Source organism: Sander lucioperca, chromosome 20 (assembly GCF_008315115.2).
Source record: "Sander lucioperca isolate FBNREF2018 chromosome 20, SLUC_FBN_1.2, whole genome shotgun sequence".
Taxonomy (NCBI): Eukaryota; Metazoa; Chordata; class Actinopteri; order Perciformes; family Percidae; genus Sander; species Sander lucioperca.
The window spans coordinates 3,952,234-3,969,913 of NC_050192.1; the positions used below are offsets into that span (position 1 = coordinate 3,952,234).

The 17,680-nt window shown below is 42.2% G+C and overlaps 1 long non-coding RNA gene across 1 annotated transcript in view; it reads left to right on the top strand.

Annotated features, from left to right (window-relative positions):
• LOC116050353 overlaps positions 1–12,633 on the top strand; it is a 116,414-nt gene extending 103,781 nt beyond the window's left edge. The window contains exon 3 of the long non-coding RNA XR_004896102.1: positions 12,400–12,633. This is a non-coding gene — a long non-coding RNA (uncharacterized LOC116050353). The remainder of the gene's footprint in view (positions 1–12,399) is intronic.
• Positions 12,634–17,680: the final 5,047 nt, after the last annotated feature.

Consider the following 17,680-nt stretch of genomic DNA (forward strand, 5'->3'; position numbering starts at 1 on the left):
CCTCCAGGTGTATTACTGTACCAGGAGTGTAATGCACAGAGACAGGGAGAGAGAGGCCAGAGATAAGTAATATTGATCTGATGCGGGCGATTGTCACTCTGCTGCCTGCCTTGAATAGCTAATCTCTTTTCTCACGGGTCAGAGGGAAGAAAGGCGACAAGGGCTGCAGGTTAAAACCACAGCCAATCGACAAATTGTTTTCAATGTGGGGTGATCAGACACCAGCCGGCAGCGTCGGATGTGAAATTTTATCTCCCAGCTGTTGTTGGCAGAAATAATGATGAAGATGTTGATAGTGCAGATGAACATGTTTTGGGTACTTTTAGCATTGGATTATGGCATTACGACACAAAAATGAGTTGTATACCTGGGATACAGAATAATAATTGCTTAAATGTGATTGTTCCTAGTTTGTACTTATGTACTGTAAATGGATTTAAAGGTAAATATACAATAATTCTTTTTATGACTTGATGTAAATGCAAGCTATTTGGACAATTTTTTATCACCTCAACCCTTTTTATGTTTTGGAGGAGCAGGGCTCGACAACGGTTTCCCGGTTGCCCTTAGCAGAGTTTCATGGCCTCTGGTTGCCCCCTTTGGCAACCACCTGTTCAATATGTGTTTTTTTATATTTAAAAACAAATCAAAACTGAAAAATCTTATTTCAAAAGAAGTCAATATTTTATTTGGTTGTCTCCGTACAGTTTAAACACTATGTTTGGCGCAACACAACATTTCAGCTGTTGAAACGTTCTCTGGTTTATGGGCATTTCTTTAAAATGTCATGTCACTCTTATGTAGATTTCAGGAAGAGCAACCGAGGAGGAATTCATCTTCCAGCATGGACAGAAAATAGATGTGTGTGCAAGGTAGACCGAAATAATGATTAAAAAGATACACAATATGGAGAAAATAAATGACAATATTAGGTTAAAAAGATTGCATGAATATGAAGAATACGGATCCAGGAAAATGTTGTGTAACTTCCTCTCTACACTGTGAGAAAAGTCCGTAGGAATACGGGCAAATATACTGTGTTAATATGAAGGAATGTTCTGTAAATATTTTTCAAAGGTTTTTTTTCCGTATTTAGAGTTTTTTGAATTAATAGAAATGTCCGTTAAAGATACAGATGATGTACTGTAAATCTACAGAATTTTCTGATTTTGGATTAACAGAAATGTCTGTAAACTTAACGGAAAATGTACTTGTAATTTTCTGCCAGGACATTATCTGTTTTTCTACGGACTTTTTTCTTACAGTGTACCTGTCTGCAATGGGGCTGCCAGTTCTCCAGCACAGAAATACCGAATCAGAATCCGACAAAGTTTTATTGCCACAATAAGTACACTCACGTGGAATTTGCCTTGGTGACTGGTGGTGTGTTTTTCTGTCCCGAATTCTGTCATTTGAATCTCTTTTAGATGTCTGAAGAGTGAAAACTATTCAGTATTTCACAAGAAAAAGCATCATCTGGTGAGCCCTCAGATATATCTTGGGACCATTTGGGGGAGTCCCAACCAGAAGATTGTGGTCCATGTTAAATTTCAGAACACATCTTTACGGTCACTCTCAGTCAAACTGAGACCACACTGCTGCAGTGCCCTGGTTTTATGTGTGATCAAGGAGCCGTTAGTGTTTGAGTGCGCTGCTCATCTCCATCCAAGTCCATCTCAGTTTAGGCCTGCAACTAAGGCAAGGCAAGGCAAGGCAATTTTATTTATATAGAACATTTCAGCAGCAGTGCAATTCAAAGTGCTTTACATAAAACATTAAAACACAGTTAAACTAACACAACTAAAGCCCAGTTCAGACCAAAGATTTGCGACGAGACAAAACTTTTTTAGAACGTTGCAGAGAAAAGTTGCAGCGGCCTGAACCGGCCCGTCTCAGCTCGACTCAAACCGGCTGATGGTTTCGCTGCGACTCAGCTGTTCAAGTCTTCTTTTTAGCATCTCACATCACACTTTCAGTCACTGTGATCACTACTACGGTCAGAATCATTGTGCCAAAATATAAACGATAACGTCGCTGTCAACGGGCTAATCTGCTAATGTTAGCTACAGACCGTTACCTTGAAACCATCCAGCAAATAGACGGTATCGTAGGGTGCCGTTACCTGAAACCGGTGATTTAACGTCACCGCTCATTTTACACACAGTTTAACAACAAAACAAAATGCTGAGTGAACATTACTATGTTTTTCATGTTGGTTTTGAACGGTATGCACCCCCACTAACCTGGAAAATGGTTTTAAAACAGTAACGTTAATACAGCGTGTTGGAGGAATACAGCGTTCTCCTGCAACGGGAGTCAGAGGCAGAGGGACCGTCACCGCAGCGTTCGCTAACATTAGCTTCTTGTCTCATCTGATACTGATACTGATGTTACTGATAAACAGCAAATTCATCAACTTCAGTGTCCACAATGCTATTTTCCAATAAACTGTAGCTGTCATATTTCATGCGACCCGCGTGAGTGCGGATTTCATGTCGCGGCTTTCGTCGCTGTTTGTCACTTTGCCTAAGATTGAGTGACAAGTAGTACTCGCCCTGTTGTTTATTTGGTTGCCATGACTTCGCGAGTGATGACGTCCTGTCACTGTTCCAGTTGCTCACCCTAAAGGGGAGAGAGAGCGGATGACTGTTCGCTTGAGTTCAGTAGAGCACACGGCTCTGCAGAGTCGTGTAATTACGACTTTATGACTTTTCATAAACAGCTGAAGGAGCAGCGGTGCACGGTGTACATTGCGGAAACCCTGCATTGTGCGTCTGCCCTATTTCTGATACCGTGGCGGCAGAAATGTTACCGTGGCGGGCCACAACATAGAGGAAACACTGTTACAAACAGCTGGTCGAAATGGCAGAGTTTTAGACGGAGCCTCAACTACTGCCTAAAAGCACGGTAACTTTATGGTCAAGCGAGATAGAGTGACTGAAGAAAGGGAGCAGCCAGCGGCGTTAGAACAAAGCAGTGAATCAGAGAAATAAAACTTGTTTTCGCCGATTCATCACTAGAAATGCAACTGTAGCAAGCCTCTCACTAACATTACTCACATTTATAATTAGACGAAGCAAATGATATATCCAGCTACAAAAAAGCCTGGAAGTCGGAAGTTAGAATGAGGAAGAGGCGTTGCTATGGAGATGATTCACCGTCTCGTCGCATTGCTGTGAACTGGCAGGTTTTAGAACGCTGCAGACCGGCGCCTTTGCGAAAAGTTGCAAGTTTCAACTTGTCTCGTCACGAATCTTTGGTCTGAACTGGGCTTTAGGATTATTTTCATTGTTGATTATTTTCTGGATTAATCGATTTGTTGTTTGGTCTATAAAATGTGATTTTTTTTTTTTTTTTAGTAGACCAAAGGCCAAGATGGCATGTTTTGTTTACAACTCAAAGATATTCAGTCTACTGTCATAGAGGAGTAAAGAAACTAGATAATAATCACATTTAAGAAGCTGGAATCAGAATTTTGAGACCTTTTTTCTTCCATGTGTCGGGCCGAGGTCCTCTTGTATCTTCTCTTTATCACCCCCCCTCCCCCCTTATCTGTCACCCTTTCCTCTCCCACATCTCCACCTGGGAGGAGAAAGGAGGGATTGATGCGGCGAGCACGCCACAGTAGTTTCCATTTACCAAGACCAAACATCAGCAGGCATATCTCTGACACCAAAGGGTCTGCCTGGGTGCCCCCCTCTCGCTCTCTCTCTCATTCTGACCCCCCCCCCCCCCAAAAAACAAAACAAAAAAAAAAACAACCCTTTCTCGCTTCCCTCCTCCTCCCCTCCCTCCCGTACCCCCGCCATCTCTGTTTAATATAGAAGCTGGAGATGAAAAATGGTGTGCTTTTGTTTATTTGCCACCGATGCAAATGCGACCACAGCAGGATTAGTGAGTTCTCCATCTCTTTGCTGATAGCGGTGGGAAGAAAGAGGGGATTTTTATGCAAAAAAGATCTCTCCCACCCTTGCTATGACAATTGCAATGCATCACTTCATAGACAGTTTTTAATCTGTTTCAAACCAACCACACTTTGAACTGCTGGGAATGCGAGATATACAACTGTGGGTGTACGTGAGTGTGTGTGTGTGTGTGTGTGTGTGTGTGTGCGCGTGCATGCCCGTTTGTGTGCATAATGTGTGTGTGAAGGAGAGTACTTGTGTGTATGTGCTGTATGTGTTTTCCTGTGATTAATCTTTGGAGTTGGTTTAAGCACACTGCTGACACAGCACAGATCTCCCTCCCTCTCTCTCTGGCTAACTTTGTCTCTCTGTCTGAACGCCCTTGGATTTAGCTTTGACTAACAAAAAGTTTGTATCCTAATTCAGTGTTGGTCCATTGTGTCCAACTTTTCTTATATTGTAAAGAAAACTTAACTCGGAGCCTGTAAATTGATCTTTAATCAAAATTCTGCACAGCTTGAGCTCCTTAGATTTATTGTATAGACTCACGTTTCCCTATCATACAAACTGCAGCCAAACATATCTTTGAAAAAATAGTATAATTTGATAAGTACACTTTTTCTTGCAACTACATTTGCAAGCATTCTTTCAATACTTTTATTTTACAATGCTTACTGGGAAAGCATGGGTTTGTTAATTATTATTTCAGCTTTGGTAGATATCTAGGTAACTATTTTCAGGTAATAAATACACATTTGACATGTAGCAATTGAAATGCCTTACATTTCTTCCATTTTTTCAATGATGTAATTACAGTAAACGATCCAATACTTAGACTTGGAGCCCTAAAGCTTTACTATCTAATGTGTTTGATTTGATTCATTAATGCTGGCTGCTGGTTGCGTGAGTGTGTTTCTTCTCAGGCCTCCCTCTTTTGAAAAATTGATCTTGATCTCAATAAAATTGAGGTAAAACAAAATGCAATGTAATCTAGAGATAGGAAAACTTTTGACTTTTTAACCAAATTTAGTCCAGTGTCGACATAAATGCCTAGACACCTTTTCATACATATGACCAAATCCTTGTTCGGACTTCTGGACTGCACCAAATAAGTAAAAGTTATTGTGATGATGCAGACATTGAGTTGTTTGGATTGCCGTTTGATTTGAAGCATCACTGGCGAGCAAAGTTCACGAACATACATCACATTACATTTTTGTAGCCTACGAAAACAAAACGACATACAATAGCTGTGTTCCCTTATTCACTCACTCACTATTCCTTATATAGTGTTTATTAAAGAGTGAACTATATATACGACCAAACGAGATTTTGGACTCTTATTGAAAACGTTGTTGCATCAGTAGATGCGGCAGTTATTTGTGTGACGGAGGCGGCCACGCCCAGTATCATGTAAACAAACCGAAAAAAAAAAATACTTTTAATACGTCCCTGAAACAAACGGAGCCCTCCGGAGCATAGTAAAAGGTTGTATATTATATATGTTGCATGTTACATTTCCACTGTTAAGAAACAAAACTCTTTTTGCTTTGCAGTTTTAGCGGGTGCTTCTGCTTCTTCTTCTCCTCCTCCTCTGGGAAAACCCGCCCACGTTGCATTGTGGTATACGGGAGTTAAATGTAGAGTACATCGTATGTACCATATACAGTAAAATAAATGGACCAACAGATCCCGTTGCTCAGGACGGAGAGCAGTGAAGGATATTAGAAGCACTTTTCCGGTGACGGCTGAGCGTTACTGAGCAGCCTCCAACTGAGCTTGAAGACGTAGATGTGACGTGAGCAACCTGTCTGGAAGTTGTAAGTCTTCTGGTAGCTGTGCCAAGAGAAATCTCAATCATTCCCAATCTTGCAGAGACGGAGAGCGTAGGTATATGTAAGGAGATAACATAGGCACAGGCTAATTATTGCTAACTAAAATGCTAGTTAACATTAGTAATTAAACTTAAACAGCTAATGTAAGTCGAAACTGCCTGCGAGCTTCTCCTGTACTGTACGGTAATTTCTCTACTATGCGACAACGTCGCGTGGTTATGACACAATCGTTAGCCTATTTTTACAAAAACCTACTACAAGAGCCATAACGTGAGATACAATGTAATGGAGCCTTTTATACATTGTCGTGTTTATTTGTCCATTGTTTGTTTCTAAAGAAAGTCTTTAAACGCTTCAGATGTGAAGTTATTCGTTGCCGTGACGTCAAAATGAATGGCAGTCAATGGAATGCTAACGGCGGGTGATGGCTTGTTAGCATCAAAATGGCGCCATAGGAGGTACGCGTTGTGGAGAGAGGCTTACCCCCTTGGTATGTACACTCAAATTAGCAGTGCATTCTGGGTATTTTATAGTGGACAATATAGTGAATGACATTTACAGTGGAGATTTTGAACACCACTACAAAATGGCGAACACACAATATAGTGCACTATTTCCGTGATAGGGAACGGTTTGGAACACAGCTCTTAAGTGCATTCAACCATGAAGATAATCATTAGCAATCATTGTATATAATCCCTTTTTTTTACCTTATATCAGAGCTGCCAACATCTAAACTCGCCTGGTCAGAGCTTATGTAATTGCTTGTTTTTTACTACAAAATTACTTTAGTAGAGTGCAAATACATTTAAGTACAATTGTTTTTCCCAGTTTAAAAGAAAATAAATATAATGTCGCCAGGGGTTAAGCCGCCGATCACGAATCCCAATGTGTCCTGTTCGTTGCATGTTGTCACCCATCTTGCTCTCCCCTCGTTTCCTTTCATCTGTCTGCCAATGAAGGCTTAAAAAGCCAAAAAACACAAGATATAAAAAAGCAATGTAGTCAAGTACTGTAGATCCTTGATATGAGTCAACTTAAATTGACATAAGCAAACATACTGGTCAAGATTGGAGTCATAATGAAGTATACTTCTGAACACTTTGTTATACTATATACTTGTATTTAGCTTTACCATTTTGAACATAAGAACCTCTAAAGAAAGTGTGTGTGTATAGATGAGTTAATTAAAGCAATGAGCATTAGTATGTGTTTATTTCGAGGGCAGATTTCTGATATTTTTGTATCTAACAACAATAATAAAGGCTGAGCTCGTGTATAGCATGCTGTTGTTAATTTACAGAGATGGCCTAAACATGTGGCAGTATAAGCGTTTTAGAAATGCATCCAATTTCAAATATTTCTCCCCTAGCACTGAAGTGTTTAGCAGAATAAAAGAGAAGGGTGTGTTTCCCCGGAGTCCATTTCCTCATAAATAAAGCCTGTCTGCTTACTTTCCTTTGCATGTTCCTTTGATTCCACGTATTCAGACGCGTCTCAGTGTCAGATCAAACCTTCAAACATCCATCACCTAACCCTTTAGGAGAAAAGAGGAACTGCCAAAATCCCAAACTGTCATCAGAACACGCTGCACCGTTGTCAGTCCTACAGACAGATACAGCAAACTCTGAGTTTCTGTTTAGGATTTCTGACTGACTACACAATTATGAAGGGCTACGGGCGCGTACGACTGTATGTCGTGAAAAGGGAAGAGAAAAGGGGGTAAAAAGGAGGAAAACACGGGCCTGTTTATCTTTCTAGCCGCTGTTGGCGTCCTGAGGAGAATGTCTGGCTCTGGGTAGATACCAACGGGAACTACACAAAGGCGAGATAAAGCGTTAAGACATTTTTTACTCATCAAATTTAATAAGCCTCATCTCAGACACACAGGTATTCAGCACGACGCTTTCAGGGAAAAGGTAAACACATCCATTTTGTAAGCTCTCGCAGAGATCCCCCCAAAAAAACAACCTCAAACCAGCAGCTGACATGCATTCTAAACGTGTCAGGGTGACAATAAGATACACTATGAATAATAGAATAAACAGATACATATTTTCCCCATATGCCTCTCTCTCTCTCCTCTATAGTTGACACCTTGGCGGCGTGATAAAACCCCCACATCAGAAATACTTTACTTTTGGCGCTCCGCCCTTTCCTTCCTTCCTTCCCCTCCGTTCTCGCAGGGGCTTACCTGTGCCCTGCTCGACTGACACCTAGCATTCGAAACCGCTCGCCGGGATTTAATCAGTCGTCATTATGGCTGGGGAGAAAGAGAGGCTGTGGCACAATGCTAACACAAAGACAGTCTAAGGGGAGCTTTGTGCTGTAAATGTGCTTCTCACAGTGGCTGCGTGACAGCTGACGGCGAGTCGCTGAAACACTGATCCACTGTTTCCTTGTAGAGACATCAGGGTGAATACAGAGGTGCCATGGCGTGCGCTGAAAGCTGCCTCAAAGACCTGAATGCTGCACAACACCTGCATGGCTGCTGTGGTGGATTAGGGTGTCAACAAACACAATGGCTGAGGGAACTCAATGCCTTTTGACTCAATGCCCCCCCCCCCCCACCCCCCCCATACGCTCTCTGACGTCCCCCATTGTCAACCGCTCTATTTTATTTATCACCTTTAACGGGGAATTAAGGGGAAGGGAAATGGCGACAGGTTATTGAAAAATATTTATACACTTTGAAAAATAAACATTTTTCAGTTAAAGTTAATTTCCGACGGGGATTATCCCGGGGATGTGACAGAGGTTGTTGTTTCCTGTTTCCTGCACTTCGGTGACATCTGTCTCCGGTGCAACCCGGAGACGGCGGAAAAAAAGATGGCGGAAAGACGCACAGAGGAAGAAGAAGAAGAAGAAGTCCATTCCAGCGCAACAGATGGAGCCGAGAGCGGAGGAGGAGGAGGAGGAGGAGGAGAGCGGGTAAAGGATAAGGGAAGGCTGGTGAGTCTTCGGCAGGAGAATTTGGCAGGACGGGAAAGAGTGTCGGAGCCTGGCAGCGCCACAAAGAGCCGTGGCTCTCGATCCAGCTCTGCTCCACACCTCTCTGGCAGACATGCCATCACAGGCTTTGTTTACATGGGTCTGTGTACTACTGGGAACCTTGGAGAAAATAAAGAACGAGGTGCAGTAGGTGTGACGTGTATGATGCACAACTCCTCTATTATGCTATGTATTTTTCTTCTTTTCTCTCCATCTTTGTTACCATGCACCACTGCTAAGACTACAAACACTTAAATGAAAAATGTAGCCATGACAAAGCATAGGTGTATTTTACTGTATCTAAAACAAATTGCATACTGTGTGCTGGGCAGTTTTATATGGAACCAAACACTTGAAACCATGAAGAAAAACACATACATATGTAAAGGCTGAATATTCATCTTTATATTAATAGTTTTTATTGGGGATCTGGATCCAGATCTCTAAAATCTTGTCATTGTTAAAAAAAGCCTTAATCTGAAGCGAAAACAGTTGTTCTCTCATCACTGGCCTAATTGTGCACCATATTCCATTAAAATCTGTAAAGGTTTTAAGATGTCTTGCTAACTAACAAACATAGAAACAAACAGACCTTAAAGCGGAAATATAATGCTCATTTTCAGGTTGATACTTGTATTTTGGGTTTCTACTAGAACATGTTTACAAAAACACTTTATTTTTCTCATACTGTCTAAATATACCGGTATTGACCCTCTGTCAGAAACGCTCCGTTTTAGCGCCTGTCTCTTTAAGCCGCCCTCCCGAAAAAATTCCTGTCTGCTCTGATTGGTCAGCATTTCCGGGTCTTCTGCATCTGAGCTCTCGGCGTCTCTGCACCTTCATTGCAGCCGGGGAATGGCTGTAACGGCACTGCAGCAGCACTTTCTGCCTATATATATTAGAGTTGTGACATCACAACCGTACGGAAGTCCTGACGGCTCATTTAAAGTCACCGTTTCTGAATTCGGGCTGTGTGCTTTTCTCTCTGGATTGAGCATTTTGATACTTTCACAGTATTTATATAGCACCTTGACCTGCTTTGTAAACAAAAAAGACATCATCATTTTTACAATATTGGACCTTTAACATATGACCTCCTTGACGGAGGTAATAAATGCTTCCAAGTTTGCACAACTAAAATCACTATTTTATTCAGACAGTGAACAGTGAGTATTAAATTAATCTCTGGTGTCAGTCACGTGAACTAAAATAATAGACCGACACTAACATGTAAAAACAAACCATACTGAGCAGCACACCCTTTATTCACACATGCACGGACACGTTACACTTTTCATTAGCTTCACTGAAATATATCAGTAAAACAGGGATAACAATAACTGAAAAGTAAGAGCCTGCTCATATTTACACATCCTGGATAAATAGATAACTCCAGTTTAAGTCGACTCACACTCCATATTTTATCCTAGTCAGAGTAAATCTCTTTAACACTGCTGTAGTCTCCCTTCCTCTGCTGCCCTTCAGTGACAGTGCTGGCAGAGTAGCAGAGTAATGCAGTAATGGTATCAGAGAATGAGGCCCTAAGCGCTGGGCTTTGACGGCCTGCCTGCCGATGATGGATGTCTTCAGAAACTAAACTACTCCGTCCTCTGCACCCCAGAGCGCTGCTGTTGCGTGTTGGGATCCCCTCTGTAATGCCACAATGGATATTTGAGAATGTGTGTTTGTGTGTGTGTGTGTGTGTGTGTGTGTTTGTGTCTGACTGAGAACATGCATGTAGATGACTTTAAAGTGTTTGCATGTGCTCTGTGTAGGTTTCTGTGCACATGTGCTCAGACTTAGTGTGTGTGTGTGTGTGTGTGTGTGTGTGTGTGTCCTGCTTGAATGAACTTGGGAGAGTCGAAGGCTCTTAGCGTGGAATGTGAGGGATGTTATATAAACACATTACCGACGGTACCAATGTACAGCCATACACACTGCTGGCGCCAGCCCACACTGCATTAGCTGACATTTTATACAAAAATGGTGAAAATGGACCGTCTGGTGAGAACCAGAGAAACCCTCCGTTGCTCTCTCAGACTGTGTTTGGGTTGAATTTGTTCTCTTTTTAGCCTCCTTTGACTTTTGATTGCTGACTCTGCCTCCCAAAGGGACTGTCATGAGGTGCTGCGGTCATTCTGTCTGCTTATATGACCTGACAGTTTAAACGGGAAGTCTAAAGGATTTGGTAATTTACATCAAATACAGGAATGGGAAATTAGTTGGAGCACTAAATGTGATCTGGTTACATGACAAAAGCAGCGTACAGATACTCCAGCACATGAAAGCATCTCCTGTACATTTACACACTGAAAAGCACCAATAAACGGTAAACAAATGCAGAAAAGCGTGCACACTCGCAATGAAACGTACACACGTGTTCTCCCGTGCACACCAAAAGCGAACACAACTGACTTTAAAAAAGCAATTAACTCCAGATAGCATGGACATGAAAGGCAGCGGGATGCTGTGAACATTAAAAGGCACAGAAGCCCGAGCGTTGCTTTCCTGCGAGTCTTTAAGGCTTTCTCAATCCAGGCCCTTCTAAATAGGATTCAATAATGTCCAGGTTGCTTGTTTTTACTTCAAAAGATTAACCACCAAACGGCTTAAGTCCAACAGAGAGAGAGAGGGTGAAAGAGAAGGAAAACACTGACAACTCATTAGATGTCAATGTTCACTTTATTACATTGTACTCTGCTTCCCTGTGCCACCAAAGTGGTTTCACTCATGACACGGAAGAGCAAGTTGGAAACCAGCTCAGTTGCTATTGGATGTTCATGAAACCAGTCATTGCAGGACAAATGGCCAGTGTCTGATAAGAGCAGCTGGTAAATTCCTTTGAAATTTGCGCTTTTGACTAGCGGGAATTCAAGAGGTACTTCACATGGCAAATGTTAGGAAATTGACATTCAGTAAACATTCTTCTCTAAAGGTAGTTTCCCATATATATTTGAAAATCATACATATCTTGATTTTTTTGCGACGATATTTATAATCACTTGTTTTCCCTAGAATCGATACTTTTTATTTCTACCAATGAATCACTAAATAAATAAATTCTGTTTATACGGTACCGCTGATGGCGACTACATCAAATCCGTTTCCAGCTGAACAAAGTGAAAGCACAAAATGCATAAAATACATATTATGTACTTCTTTACAGATGAAATAAATATCAGACTGACTGACTGTCATCTGTGATGTGCATTCTTTTTATAAAACTATTAGTTTATGGAAATGTCTCATGATATATTGTCTCTAGAAGTGTATTATTCAACTTTTATTTTTGTTACAGAGGGGAAAGAAAATCGCAATACTCCAATACTATCAAATCGCAATGCTCCTACCTCTACAAATCGAATCGGCACCCATCTATCGTGAAAGAATCGAATCGGGACAAAAGCATATGGTCCCAGCCGTAGCAAACACTCAGTTTTTATACTGAACTCCCGGAAAGGAACGCAGGGAAAAAGTGATGAATTGGCATTATAGTTGTAATGTCATGTTGACACTGAGTAGATGTGGATATGACCCCATGCATTGATGTGGAAAGTTTATGATCGTCCATAGCAACTAGCTGCAAAACTGCGAACACTTTTAATATCGGTTTATGATGTGTTTGCAATGCAGTTACATCATCTGGCAAAGCTTTCTCTCTGTTTCAGTTGATGTTGAACATGCATGACATGTATGTAAACCGAAGACGCAGGTCTTGGCCCGTCCTGAACGTTGCTGTCCATCAAATGCTTTTGAGCAAGCCTCTCGAGTTTGATATCTGCTGCAGAGGCAGAACAGAATCCAGGCTGGCAACACGAGCCATCCGGAGAAAAGAAGGAATTGTGTTACAGGTGATGAAGAGGGAAGACCGAGAAAGAAAACCGAGTGCCGGCAAACCTGTCTGCTTCTTATGAATTTGTAAAACAGCTCTTGAACAGATTGGCCTCTCACTACTTCTTCTTCTTCTTCTTCTTCTTCTTCTTCTTCTTCTTCCGCCCTCCCCGCGCCTCCCATGTCCGTTAACCCTCTCGTAAAGAGACAAATGTTTCATCACCGGGGAACGAGCACACGGGGATGTTTAACCAGGCGAATGGAGTGCCTCCTCCTTCTCCTGGGCCGCCAACAAACCGCTGGCTGGGAGAGCGGCCAGGAAGAGAGACAAGAAAGCCAGTCTGAATGTCAGCTGGCTGGGCTCCGGCTGCAGTAACGCCATCTCCCAACACACACGCACACACACACACACACACACACACACGCGTGCGCACACACGCGCGCGCAGACACACACACACACACACACACACACGTGCGCACACACGCGCGCGCGCGCACACACACACACACACACACACACACACACACACACACACACATGCACGCACCCAGGCATGCATGCACATCAGCATGCAAGTACACGCTGCACTATGTGTACAAGCAAACATGCACACACATTCACCCTGTCACGCTGCTCATGCTCATAATACGAAAGACGACTACACACACTCGTACACATGCACAACCCCGAGTCCCCTGGCATCGCGTCTTTCCACAGCGCAGGCCTGTGATACTGAGGCTGAAGGAATTTGCTGTGGATTACTTCTGGACTGAGGCGGGCAGCTTTGGCAAGGAGCGGCCAGGCCACTTTGAGGATTTAACCAGCAGCAGCCACTGCCTCCCAAAAGCCCCGGGAGCCGCCCCGGCCGCACGCACGCACGCACGCACACACACACACACACACACACACACACACACACACACACACACACACACACACACAATCTCATCAAGTTGTACGTCAAGGATTCATTGAACATATTCAGAGAGCATTAAGATTGAGGCCTTTTTTTTTTTTGATGAAACTATTTCATCATGTTGTTTTTAAATATAGGTTCTATGATGTGTGGCATATTCCAAAGTCAGCATGAGGGAAAGGGTAATTCCTCAAATGCTGTTGGAGGGAGCCGACGTGTTGGGTTACTGGTGTCTGTAACAGTGGTAGCTGTGTGTGTGAAAGGGAGAGAGAGAGACCTGTCCCTCGGTGAAATGCGCTAATTATCCAGGGAATGTTAACACTTCATTTCCTCTGCCACTCCCTAATGAAGCTGGTCATCTCAGGAAACTGTGTGTGTGTGTGTGTGTGTGAAGAGTGAGAGAACATACATGTGTTCACCCCGTGAACTTTTGACGAAACCACTCTCTCCCGCACTTGGACTTCACACAGAAAAATCCCTCCAATCCCCCCCCCCCCCCTCCCACATCCAAGCCTTCTCAGCCTGACGTGAAAATCTATGTATTAATCATCCTATCATAAATGATGAGGGCAAGGGCAAAACTGAGTGGAAAAGAAAACCGGGGAGGGCGGGGGAGAGAAGAAAAAAAGCAGTGAAAAGAGCAACGGGGAGTGGATGGAAGGAGTCGGGTTTCAGTAGGGGGCAATGCAAGGCTACACACCGAGAGAGCTGAGGCTGACTGCATCCAGCAACACACACAGATCATCTTTAATATCAGCCATACCACAGTATTTACTGTTCCTTTATAACACATCAGGGGTATTTGGGAAATGACCAAAACATCATCGTCATGGTCAGCATTTCTCGATATCATAGGAAATGCTTCGGGCAACAAGGGGCATCCCTAGAAATAACCCCAGAGTGAAATAGATGATGATATGACAGTCAGAAAACGCTGTAAACAGAAAAAAAGGAGAAAGTTGAGATAATGTCTGTAGCTGCAGTAATTAGCAAATGAATGACAGTAGAATATAACTGTTTAGAAAGCAGTGCATATCTAGTACTTACTGTGTGTATTGAAGTTGTCAACCTCATGCACATTGCTGTCATTTAAATACCTTCTTGTTTGTGTGGAAGCAAACCTAGAAATCCAAAAAACAAAACATTTTTCATAAAATATAACGCACTTATAATAAAAGTGTGCATCCCCGCTTTTCTCCCCCCTCCGCCGCTCTACATCCACACTCATCAGCAGCTTTTAATCTAGCCAGAATTAGCATATTCAAATGGTTTTCCTAATGACTTTCATCCGGCAAAAAGGTAATTTCATACACGAGAGTAGCGTTCAACTTGGAGGCGGCAGAGACAAAGCTGAGTGCAGGGGGCAAAAGATACAGTAGTTTGATTGCCAGTGCAGTACGCAGGCTTGTAACCGCTTTTTATTTTTAATAAGGTTGTTTTTAATTGAACATTCATGGGCTTCAACTTTGAACTGTAAACGCTGGCGTCCTATATGTGCAGGAGCCGCTCAGGGGGAGAAAGAGCTGTTAGCGCTGGTGTAAATGGCATATCATGGGCTAATACTGGGGTGGCAATGGGAGGATTCAAGTGATCAGGCCACTGTTGGGTGGATGTGGCTGGGAAGCATGTTAACACACACACACACACACACACACATCGATGATGCACGTAACACACACACACACACACACACGCGCAAACTCTTTTGAAATTTTATTCTTGAGTTCAAAAACAATTAAGAGCAGTGGTGCTTTGATGTTCAGTGCTGCCCTGCAGGTCAGGAGGGAGAGAGTTTCTTTATCTTAATTGAAAAAAATTAAATCATTAACCTGATGCCACTGTTTCTGAATGACAAGTCCTCACTCTTTTCCCAGCTTTACCCCTTAACTAGCAGCGAGAGAGAACATGAAGAGACATGCTCGAGAAGAAAGTGTGTGTGTGTGTGTGGGGGGGACAATTTCAATAACACAAGAAAAAGAAAGTTTAGTGGGTGTAATTTGATTAATAATGCTAAACGGAGGCTGGGAGGGGGCAAGATAGGACCGAGGGAACAAATTAGCCAGCACAGTTGGGGAAGGACTCTGTTCGGCAGGGTATCAAAGGCTCACAACGGCCGCCTTTCTCCTCCGTAAACTCAAATTGAAATCCGGTATCTTGTCAAACGAGCATCAGAAGTGTCTTCCTTCTATTGGACTATTTTTTTTTTTCTTCTTTCTTAATTTCACTCATTCATTCATTCATCCCTGAGAACATGAAGCGGCATTTATGTTTTTTTTGTTTGTTTTTTTACAAAGTTCAAATCAGTTATTACATTTTTCATTGCTTAAACACTAAAACCCATTGGCTGAACAAAGTTCTCAGTTGCCTGAACTCATTTAGCTAATTGTGCAGTCTGTTGTCAATACCTTAAACCATTTCACGTTGTAAAACACAATTTGCAGATCTCACTTAGACTTTTCAGCAAAACTCTAAACACGTTCTCATTCTCAAAACACATTCTGCACTCTAATGCACATGTCATCCATACTGGTAAACACAAGTGGCAACAATCAAATACAAATAGAGAACAGATGTCATTGACTGAACACAACCGCTCAAAATTGATTTCACTTGTTTCAAATGATGTGACACAACCAATAGAAGCCAGTTCAGAGAGCAAACAGGTTGCTGAAGGTGGGAAGGAGAAAGTCGGAGAATGGATAGAAGAAACATTGTGACGAGGACGAGTGCGTATGCGAGGTGGGCGACGAGGAGGAAGAGGAGGAGGAGGGCAAGAAAGAGGAAGAGGAGGACGAAGAGGATTGTTGTCCTTTTTAGTATTGTATACTGTAGTACAGTGCATTGTAGGCTGTATACTGTACAATGAACAAATTGTATGGCCCTGAACATTGTGCTTTCCATTTGTTAACAGTACTGACTGCTCAATAGATTTTGACTGGTTGCAGGTTCATATCAACAAAGAACAAGAATTACAGTATCACAGAGACAAAGGACAAGTTTGTGAGATTGAGGGTACACTACTGTAAAAATAGGGGTACAAAGAGGAGGAAGAACAAAAAAATTGCAAAAGAGCAAAGAAGAGTAGTATTTTCTGATCAATTTTGAGCTACTATGATAGAACATGTTTTCGTTTATCAGAAGACAATGACGGAAAAATATGAAATTTGTTTTGAGAATAAAAATGTACTTCTCCCTGAGAACTATGTTTTGAACAATGTGTTTTCTATTTGTTGGTGTATTGTTTACTGACTGCTTGATAGTGTATATCATTTTGATCCCTTTGTTTTTGATTTGAGAGCAGTGTTTAGCAGTTGTGTTTAATGTTTTCAGAAAATGGAGCAAGGTTTCAGAAATTGTGTTTTAGCAATTGAGAAAAACTGTAAGAAAACGGATCAATAGTATTAGTTAAAGATAGAAATCGTGTTTTCTTCACGTCTGACTGCCGTTGGAACGGATCGACGGCTCGGAACAGCATGAAAAGTAGGCTCATAAGAAGCTTAAGTGACTCATTTGAAATCAACCCGTGTACATCAGTGATTTTGAGTCATAAAACATGAAAACATTCTGTTACAATTAACCGTGGAGATGCATATGATTTTCCAAAAGATGTTTCATTATATTCCAATGCCAACGACATGCGTACATACATTTCCAGATAACGCCTTGGCCTGTTGAGATAGTGGATAAGTGTGTGTGTGTGTGTGTGTGTGTGTGTGTGTGTGTGTGTTGGGTGGGAGTCAGCTTGTCATAACACATCTAGCGTTTAGCAGGCTAATCGTGGGAGACGACCATGTTGTTTTGATCACCTGTAGTATTACGGCTAATGTAAATAAAGGCTCACACTGGAGGCCTGTCACTCTGCCTGTCTGAGGGCTGTGAGAGGGAGGGATAGTGGGGGTGGAGGAGAGGGAGGGAGGGGTGGGGGGTGACCAAGGTAAGAAAAATCACTTCTTCTTATCTCTTTTCCTCTGACCTGAAACAGTCAAACTGCGGTGCATGAAGTCACAGAGAAAAGAGCTGGCAGAGAGGAAAACCCACACGGGAGTAATCTCGATTTTTAAAGGAGCTCCGCGTGGCGATACATCATTGTCAAATTAGTCGTGACGCCTCGGCGTAATTAGCGTAAATAAACAAAATCGTGGGGAAGAAGAATTTTTGACTCACAGCAGTAGAATGCAAGTATCTTTTACTAAGTATCT